Genomic DNA, 10,583 nt, shown 5'->3' on the forward strand with positions numbered 1-10,583 from the left:
ATAGTCAGCGCATTTGAAGGAATCTGCTTGCACGTGAGACCCTGAACAAGTATTCCACTAAACCATGCTTTACTAAAACCTATATAGCCTACACACATCTGCACTCGTCTATTATTTGAACTCATTGGCAAAGTGAGACTAACTTCACCGTGGGATCATAATCAATGACAAAACAGTAATACATCGATAATTTTATTTGTTTTTCATACTTAGTTCATTAACAAAGTTCAATAGTTATATATAGCTACACATTTTATCATATCTCCGCTGTACTTGTTTATATACAGAGTTGAAGTCTGACATGCCTGACCTGCGTCTTTGACTGGAGGATGCAAGTAACGTTAAACTTCATCGCAATAGCCTAGCCTAAGCCAAGGCCCTCTAGGACTAGACCTACTTACCCACAACAAATTCCTGCATCGGCTACATCTGCTGGAGTAAGGATGAGGAAATATTTAAGTGAACTTTAACGGCTATGGGGAAACTATGCACCTTCTGCAGAGCTTTTGTGTCAACGCGACATTCTCCGACGTCCAAAGTATGTCCACAGAGGATCTCGTCGCAACAAAATCTGCATGGCTCGCAAGGATGGCAAAATAATCCCCTGTCTCTGGACTGTTGATCGCAGTCATTTGAAGCCTGATCGACAAGTTGACCATACTGTGCTTGCCCGTCTGCCCAGATCGGATGTGCACAGTCAGTCAAACCGACTGAAAGCTGGATTGTTCAACATAAGATCCCTCACCAACAAAGCTTCTCTCGTCAGCGACTTCATTTTGGACCATAAACTGGACTTTCCATGCCTCATTTTTTTACATTTAATTTATATAGTATATTTAGTATTTAGTTTTTCTTATCTCCTTGTAGCAGGGCGAGGTTTTGGAAGAGGACGGACAGCGGCACTAACAGCCAATCACTGTAGCCAGACTACGCCACCCTAGGCCTAGCACCCAGAGAATGAGTTAAGAGAACACACAATTGCACACAGGTTTGTATACACGAGGCAGAGACGTGAATTCCAGGGAAAACATGACCAGGTTTATTGAACTGAAGCCAGGGAAAAGGAAGGGGGGGTAGCTGCAAAAAGACAAAGACTAATATGAGTTAGGAAAGTACAAAAATATTTATTATGTTATGCTTTAAAATTGATCATAACCAACACAGGTTCAAGTCAAGTCAAGTTGGCTTTATTGTCAATTTCTTTACATGCACTGGTCATACAAAGAATTGAAATTTCGTTTCTTACTTTCCCATGCAGACATAGACATACTTTAGACAGACATACTGTAGCCATAGACAATAAAAAATAAAAATATACAGACATACCACATACAGACATTAAAGTGCGAGACTGAAATATAGAACATATATCAAAATATAGAAATATAGAACATATATTTAAAAAATAGAGGTAGTTGGTGTTGTATATTTACATAGTCCTAGCGTAACCTTCTGACAGTAGTAGTAGCAGCAGCAGCAGCAGCATTGTGGCAGAGTGATAAATAACATTGATAACATTTACATGAAGTTTAAACTTGTGCTTGTATGTACTGTATATTTACATTGATATGCATAGGGGTTGCATTGGTTCCATAGGGGAGGTACGATGGAGCAGGATGAGAAAGGCAGGGGCTTACCTGGGGGAGGCAGACTACTGATAATGTGCCCTAGAGCCCACACACATGCACAGCAAGAAAGCTCAAATAGTAACACCGCAGACCACAGCAAACATTCTGATAATTCACACCAAAATGTGCATCTTTACTGCACCCCCACTAAGTGACTGACTAGCCTCCCACCAGCGAGAATCCTGCCTGCCAAATTAACAAACAATTGAAAGTTGTTGCTCCCAGACTCTATGGATAGACAGACACTTGATAACTAAGATAAAAGTAAAGTAAAACAAAAGGGTACAAGTACAATGCAGGCAGTTGCCAAGTGCAAGCAAAGCTAAACAGAAACCAAACAAAACTAAGACAAGACAAGACAGCAGCACGACCTACAGTGGGTCCCAGTTAAGTTTGGATGGGTTCCTTCATGAATCACGCACCCCATTTTCTCAGCAGAAATGGCACAAACTGCAATTGACACAAAAAACCACAAGGTGTCACTTGGAAGTTCTGCCACTACTATTTTTGATGAGACTTGACTGCTTCCATGACGCAGTGAGCTTACCAAACATATATGATAATACAATAGCGTGAGTTTATATATCTTATACCCCATTTGTCACGGTTACTTATAGATGTGATCGTGTAACGATAAGCGCATGAGACTTTCAGCGGGGGCACGGGAACTTAAATTGATCACGGTAGTTTAAGCTTACACTTAAACAGACAAAACATTCTAATATGAAAATGTAGATGCAATTGTTGTAAAATGGTGCAGCTCCTTTAAGAAAGCCCCGTGTGCAGGGATGGAAAGAGAGAAAGCTAGGGGGGATCTGTGTTAGAACTTAGATGCATGTGGAAAAAGTAAACGTGCTGTTGAGACTGGAGCGTCATATTCAAAATAATGCAAAAAATAAATCCGCAGATAAAACCAATTATCCTCATTCATTGCAACCGCAGCATGCCTGCTTGCCGACGTTGCGTTTGAATGTAGCACGATTTTTTTTTAAACAGCTGGACAAATGATTTAGCTAATTGATTATAGCCTGCACACCAGCAATTGTTGAACATTTACCTGTACAAGACAGTAGCCCAGCCTAACAAGCATGTTGCATGTTGTTTGGCCTACTGTAGAAATTTCACTTAAATTGCAACCGCAACATGCCTGCTTGCCGACGTTCAAACGACAACGAAAAAGATAAAGCAACAAGAGGGTTGAGTCTGAATGACACTGAGTTCAGATTCATATTGCTCCTCATAACCATAAAAAAGGTTTTTTTTTTTTTTTTCTTTTTGAGCACGTCCGAATCCCAGGACATAACGCACTGGACCTTATAATAGGCTCGAGATATAATTCCAAAGGGGGCAGATAGGGGCCTACTGCACTTAAAACTTAAAAAGATTGAACGAAGCTTCCCGAAATTTGAAATTGCGATCAGTGACTGGCATCGGGTGAAGCTTTTCGAAGTTGAACAGGCTATTAAAAACTATTTGCGCACCTCAATGTCACAGGAGAGACTGGGCTCTCCCTTCTATGAATTGAAAAAGACGTTATGCTACAGTACCTGCAAACTGGACTATGATTTCATTGCTGAGTTTGCGGCAAAGCAAGACAATGTTTTTTCAGAGTCAGGATATGGCGAGTCAGTGTCATTTATTTGTCCAATGTTAGCCTACAGACCAGTTTCCATAGTGCACATCTTATCAACAGTTTGAATGTCGTGTGCGTTTCTGCTCATTGACAAATACCGTTCAGCACAATGATTCATGCCCAATTAATTTCCCCTGTTAAAGTGTTCGCCTTTGTTACACTATTTGGTTTCGTGATGTAGCCTATGATAAACACCATATGGCCAAATATGTGACTCAGCTAATGTTATAGGCTATACAATTTCCCCTCTTAAAGACAAGCTGGTGTAGCTTATTAGACTAGGCTACTAAAATGCACCGACGGTAGCCTTGACTATGTGTAAAGTAAGCCATCGCATGATTTCATGCACGTAAGTTCATGCATCTGTCAAGTTCGCACAGGGCCTCGCACCCCCTTGCGACGGCCCTGCAGCTCCTCCTAAGACAGCGAGGAAAAAGTTAAAATACGCAATAAACCCGGGAAAAGTTGACAGGTTTGTTTCGGTCCCGGTGATTATTTGTGAAATTGTGCAAACGACAGCCTTTTTAAGGCATTTCAAGGAAGGTGTTGTAGCATGCAAGTTCCCAAATTGACCCAGTAGCCTACAGTTTGGACAGAGACTGTAAACTTTCTGGCAAAAAGAAGGGAGGCGGACTGGCGCTGTACATTAACAATAGATGGTGCAATCCCGGACATGTAACAGTAAAGGAGACTGTATGCTGTAAGGATGTGGAGTTATTAGCGGTTAGTCTCCGTCCGTACTACATGCCGAGGGAGTTCTCGCACGCAATTGCTGTCTGTGTTTACGTTCCACCTCGAGCTCTTCCGGATACAGCGTGTGACGTCATCCACTCCACAATCGCAAGGCTTCAAACCCAACACACTGACGCCTTTTTTGTGATCTCTGGCGACTTCAATCACATAACACTGGACTCCACACTCACAAATTTTTACCAGTATGTTGACTGCCCTACAAGGAAAAACAGGACAATAGACCTCATGTATGCAAACGTGAGGGATGCATACAGTGCAAACCCCCTCCCCCCACTGGGAAAGTCAGACCACAACCTCATTCATCTCCAGCCAATGTACAAGCCCAAAGTACAGAGGCTACCAGTTCCCACACGCACCTTCAGGAAGTGGACACCCGAAGTGGATGAGGCTCTGAGAGACTGCTTCGAGTGTACTGACTGGAGTGTGTTACAGAATGGAGAGGACTTGGAGGAGGTCACACAGTGCACAACTGACTACCTGAACTTCTGCATGGACATTGTTGTTCCCACCAGAACTGTACGCTGCTTTCCCAACAACAAGCCTTGGATAACCAGCAATGTCAAGACCCTTCTCAACAGGAAAAAGATGGCGTTCCGAGAGGGGGACATGGCAGAGCTGAGGCGCGTGCAAGGGGAACTCAAATTCAAGCTGAAGGAAGCTAAGGAGGATTACAGAAAGAAGGTGGAACAGAAGCTGCAGGAAAACAACTTGAAGGAGACATGGGACTGCATGAAGGTTATCACTGGCCTGAAGAAGAACAGCAGCTCTGTGGAGGGGGACCTGCACAGGGCGAACCAGTTGAACCACTTCTACAACAGGTTTGACTCCCCTGCTCCAGCTCCAATGGCAGTGGTCTGTCCACCATCCCCCAGCCCCCACCCTCACACCCCCTCAATACCAGCGCAACACTCACCTCCATCATCACAGGCTATCGTACCCCCACCATCACTGGATTTTGCACCCCTCCCCCACACGGTGATCACGAACAATGAGGTGACAACGACCTCAGTCAACAGCCATCAGACACACAGATCCCAGATGCACCCCTCCCCCTCCCCTCCCCTTACACCCCTCACCATTACAAAGGATCAAGTGACAGTCCAACTTAAGAAATTACGCAGCAATAAAGCAGCTGGGCCTGACAGACTGTGCCCAAGGCTACTCAAGGCCTGTGCTGCTGAACTGGGGGAACCACTGAAGCACATCTTCAATTTGAGCCTACGCCTTGGACAAGTTCCAACACTGTGGAAGACATCATGTCTCACCCCTGTCCCTAAGAAGCCACACCCTAGTGCAGGGGTGGGCAAACTTTTTGGCTCAAGGGCCACACTGGGTTTTGAAAATTGGCCGGCGGGCCGCACAACAACCGCCCCCCACGACACACACATAAAAAAATTACATTTTTTATAGCCTATAATTTAGTATGACAAAATATTTCTTTTAAAATATCAATTGCTTAAAATACTGCTAATTTAATGCTGTTTAACAAATGTATAAATTGTGCACTGTCGCTTTAATTCACGTTTATTTCTCAATGATCTTCTGCCCGCTACGGTATGGCCCTCTTACACTTTTTAAATGGTCAGTAGTGGGAACTACTGCTGCCTTCATGATTTCCTTTTAAAAGTTTCTTATAAGAAGGAGATATCAATTATCAACAATGACAAGCCAGCTGGAACCTGCGGCTCTCTCTCCCTCTCGTGAGTGCAGACGCGTTCCCAATTAAATGGATCGCATGTTCACGTTAGATCTGCTGCAAAGGAGATAACTAAGAGTTAACTTAGTTTAACATGATGTTATCTCTATTTAACATGATGTTTTGACATTGACATTGTAAACGTTCTCTAAGGAGAGTGAAAAGCAGTTTGCAGTAAAGCTAACCAACGTCGTCTCTATCGCAGGAAAAAAATAGCGAGCAGCCTGATAACCAAATGAAATGCTCAGCGGGCCGGATGAAAGTGCTTGGCGGGCCGCAGTTTGCCCACCCCTGCCCTAGTGAGCTTAATGACTACAGACCTGTCGCTCTTACATCACATGTGATGAAGACAATGGAGCGATTGGTCTTAGGCATGCTCAGACCCCAGGTACGCCATGCACTAGACCCGTTACAGTTTGCTTACCAGGAGAAAGTGGGCGTGGACGATGCCATCACTTATCTTCTACACAGGACACATTCCCACCTGGACAAGGGGAAAAGTGCTGTGAGAATCATGTTCTTTGATTTCTCAAGTGCTTTTAACACCATCCAGCCCCTCAGATTGGGAGACAAGCTCTTGCAGATGGGTGTGGACGCTCACCTGGTAACCTGGATTACAGATTACCTGACCGAGCGACCACAGTTCGTCAGACTGAAGAACTGTCTCTCTGACACTGTGATCTGCAGCACCGGAGCGCCACAGGGAACTGTGCTCTCTCCAGTCCTGTTCACCCTGTACACATCTGACTTCTGCTACAACACCGAGTCATGCCACATGCAGAAGTTTTCTGATGATACTGCAATTGTGGGGTGTATCAGGAACGGGCAGGAGGAGGAGTACAGGAGCCTGGTGGAGGACTTTGTGCAATGGTGCAAACTCAATCATCTTCAACTTAACACTTCAAAGACCAAGGAGATGGTGGTGGATTTCCGCAGGTCTAAGCCCACTCTGCTACCAGTTCACATTGATGGGGTCAATGTGGAGGTGGTTAGCACCTACAAGTATCTGGGTCTCCACCTGGACAATAAACTGGACTGGTCAGCCAACACTGATGCACTCTACAAGAAAGGGCAGAGCAGGCTGTACTTCCTGAGGAGGCTGCGATCCTTCAATGTGTGCAGTAAGCTCCTCAGGATGTTCTACCAGTCTGTTGTTGCCAGCGTCCTCTTCTATGCAGTAGTACGCTGGGGTGGAAGCACAAGGAAGAAGGATGTGGGGCGAATTGACAGGCTGGTAAGGAAAGCTGGCTCTGTAGTGGGAGCTGAACTGGAGTGTATCACTTCACTATCTGACAAAAGGACCCTGAACAAACTGATCAACATCTTGGACAATGAGTGTCACCCACTCCTCAGCACTATTGTTAAACAGAAGAGCCTGATCAGCTGGAGACTTCGCTCACTGCCTTGCACAACTGACAGACTGAGAAAGTCATTTGTCCCCAGGGCCATTGAACTGTTCAATGCCTCACTTAAGGGAAGAGGAGAGATAGACTTCTCTGCATAGTCTGTCTGCCTCTTCATCCCCTCCATGTTTGGTACTGTCTGTCCACTAGCCACTTGTACCACTGTCTTTATGCCTCACTGTTTGCGTGCTATATTAGCACATTAGCACATATGCATAACCCCCCCCCCCTCCATGCCACAGACTAACTGTGGCCACACTTATACATTTTCTTAAATAGTTAAATATATATATAGATATATAGACTTTACTTTACTTTATTTCTGCATTGTTGCACTGTTGACTTCACTCACTCACTACTTCACCATTGCACTACCACCAATCAGACTTGCAAGTAGCTTCATCCACCAAGCAATCAGGATGCTGAACACTCTATCTACCCACTCTCCCATCACTGACAGCCCATGATGATGGTGACCGTCCAGTGGAGGACTGGCCAGCCAACTTGCCCGACATGGTCTTCTACTTGCCCTGGGCCAGCGGGCCTCTGCTTATGTTCAAACCTGCCGTGTGTGTGTGTGTGTGTGTGGCCAGGCATGCTCTGCAGCAGTCTTTGCCCTCAGTCCCTGTGGCACTTTGCCAGGTCTGGCACTCCCTCTGTGTGTGTGTGTGTGTGTGTGTGTGTGTGTGTGTCTGTAGACAACAGTATGTTTTTTGTGTTTGGATTTGTATGGATGTGTTTGTGTGCATTCTCCCCCTGTTCGCCTTTCTTATTTCCTGACCCTGTTCAAGTACTGTGTCATCAGTATAATTACAATAATTCTCTCTCTCTCGCTCTCTCTCGGCCTTTCTACCCCCCCCCCCCCAACGACTAACGTTGCGATGTTCGTTAGTCAAAAACATCGACACATCGAAACGTTAGTCAAAGTTTAATAATGTTCTGCACCTTTTACTAAAGAATAAAGAAAATTTAAGAAGACATCTGAGCTGCACTTGTTGTCTACCAAAAAGTGTTACTTTGTGCCCCGCGCTCCCCCACTGCTTGTAAAAGAAGGGGGTGGGGGAGGGGGGCTTAATGTGAAAAAGCTTAATGTCCCAAAACGGCAACAAGTCGTCATGGAAGGCTACAGGAAGTGGGGGGAGGGTATGGGATGACCAGAGCCGTCTTCGCTGTGCTATTCAGAAAGCATCTTGTATTGTCTTTCCAGGCGCACACAGCTCGTTACCATATAGCCTATCGAGTGCCTTAACAGATCTGCTCTTGGGTTTGGCCTCACAGCAAACTCAACCCTCTTGTTGTTTGCAGTTTGTTAAATAAAGCGATGCAGATTACATCATTTATTTCTGATTAATTGCGTCTTTTGATGTCTTTTGCAACATCTGCTTGTTAGGCTGGGCTACTGTCAATGTCCTGTACAGGTAAATGTTCAACAATTGCTGGTGTAGGCCTACAGGCTATAATCAATTAGGGACTGTTCGTTATTTATTTAATAGGAGTTTTGGGAGCGTTAGTCAAAAAAGACGTGACCCTCCCTGGCCCTCCAAAGTGATTGAGAAAAAACGCATGACCCTCCCCAGTCCCAACAATTTATTGATGCCTTCTGATAGATAGATACTTTATTGATCCCCAGGGGAAATTCAAGGTCTCAGCAGCATACATACAAGACAAACACATTCTTTAACAGCAGAAGAGTAATTAAAGTATATAATATAAAAACACAACTAAGCAGTAAGGACAGTAGAAGATAAAGAATATGCTAAATATACTAAAATACAAATTATACTAACACTTAATACAATATATAAAAATATACTAAAATACAAATAACAAAATTACAAAATTATACTAACACTTAATCTAAATCAATTCTAAAAACAGTATCCACATAGTGGTGATTAATAAATGAGAGGCGCTTGCAATAACTGAGGCAGGGACTGAGCCTGTGATTCTCTGTGCATAGTAAGGTGCTCTGTGTGAATGAGGGTCGTGCGGGAGCGGAGGCTCCTGTACCTCTTTCCAGAGGGCAGGAGGCTGAACAGTTCGTGTGCAGGGTGGGTTGTGTCCTTGACAATCATTAGTGCTTTGCGGGTGGTGTAAATGTAAATGTCCTGTAAATGTTCTGCACCTTTTACTAAAGAATAAAGAAAATTAAGAAGACATCTGAGCTGCACCGGCGTCTCTCCTTCTCTCTAACACTTTTTGGCTTTGGCTAAATATTTCTAAAATCATTTGAGTTTCACTAGTCACATGTTTTAACAAGGAACACTTGTTATTGAACTAATAACAGACGTGTGTCGAAAATTTACTTTATTTCCATACGGAGAAATAACATATGCAGAGTCTAACAAAGGTCAATCTTGCCAAAAAAGCCCTCAAACCTGAAAACACATGAGGCAAAAGTGCAAAACATCACAAAACTAACTAAACTAACATGCGCATATTTTTGTATTGCAATCATTGTAGCCTACAGTTGTAACAGCGCGTAACAGTCGTTTTACTCCCCGTATGCGCTCATTATAAAGAATGTTTAACGTGTCCCAAAAACAGCTATCAACTAATCACCAAACGTCTTATAAACAAGTATTGCCAGGAGCAACACCTTGCAAAAAATGATAATAATAGGCCTAGGCCTTTATATGGCTCTGCTCCTGCCTAGATTCGAACTCAGAACTGCCTGCCTAAAGTCCAAGGTTCAGTGTGTGATGTCATATCGCAACATTAAAAAGGTGGACCCAGAGGAACTTGCTTCTGTAATTGCTACTTATCCCTCCCCTGCTTTTAATACTTCCTTGGGGGATTTAGTTGACCACTATAATGACTGCATGTCTACAGCACTTGACAGACTTGCTCCTATGAAGACGCAAACTGTTTCATTTGTGCGCTCCGCTCCTTGGTTTACACCTGAACTTCGGCATATGAAATCCTTGGGCCAACACCTGGAGCGGCTGTCAAAAAAGACTGGTCTTAATGTGCACAAAGACATGTAATCTGGACACCTGCATCAGTATAAAAACACACTCTGTGTTGCAAAAACACTATGCAAAGATGTTGTGAAGGACAAGGAAACACCAGGGCTCTCTTTTCTACTGTTAATGGTCTCCTTAAGCCATCTGATAACATCACCCACCAGGAACTCTCTGATGAACGCTGCTCAGCCTTCCTGAATTCTTTCAATACCAAAATTGAGGCAATCCACCAACAATTAGAATGTTCCATTACTCAGTTGAAACAACCATACTCACTGAGCACTCTGGGCTCACCTTCCATCAATGAACTCTGTGAATTCAGTCTCTCTGCTGAAAGTGCCATCTGGGGCCTCATCAAAAAGTGCAATTCCTCCACCTGTCAGCTGGACCCTCTTCCAACAAACCTGGTTAAGAGCTGCCTGCTATCTATTGCTCCGATGATTACATCAATATTTCACACCTCTTCTCTCTGGCACTGTACCACCATCCTTTAAAACTGCTATC

This window comes from Alosa sapidissima, chromosome 2, assembly GCF_018492685.1.
Source record: "Alosa sapidissima isolate fAloSap1 chromosome 2, fAloSap1.pri, whole genome shotgun sequence".
In the NCBI taxonomy this organism is placed as follows: domain Eukaryota; kingdom Metazoa; phylum Chordata; class Actinopteri; order Clupeiformes; family Clupeidae; genus Alosa; species Alosa sapidissima.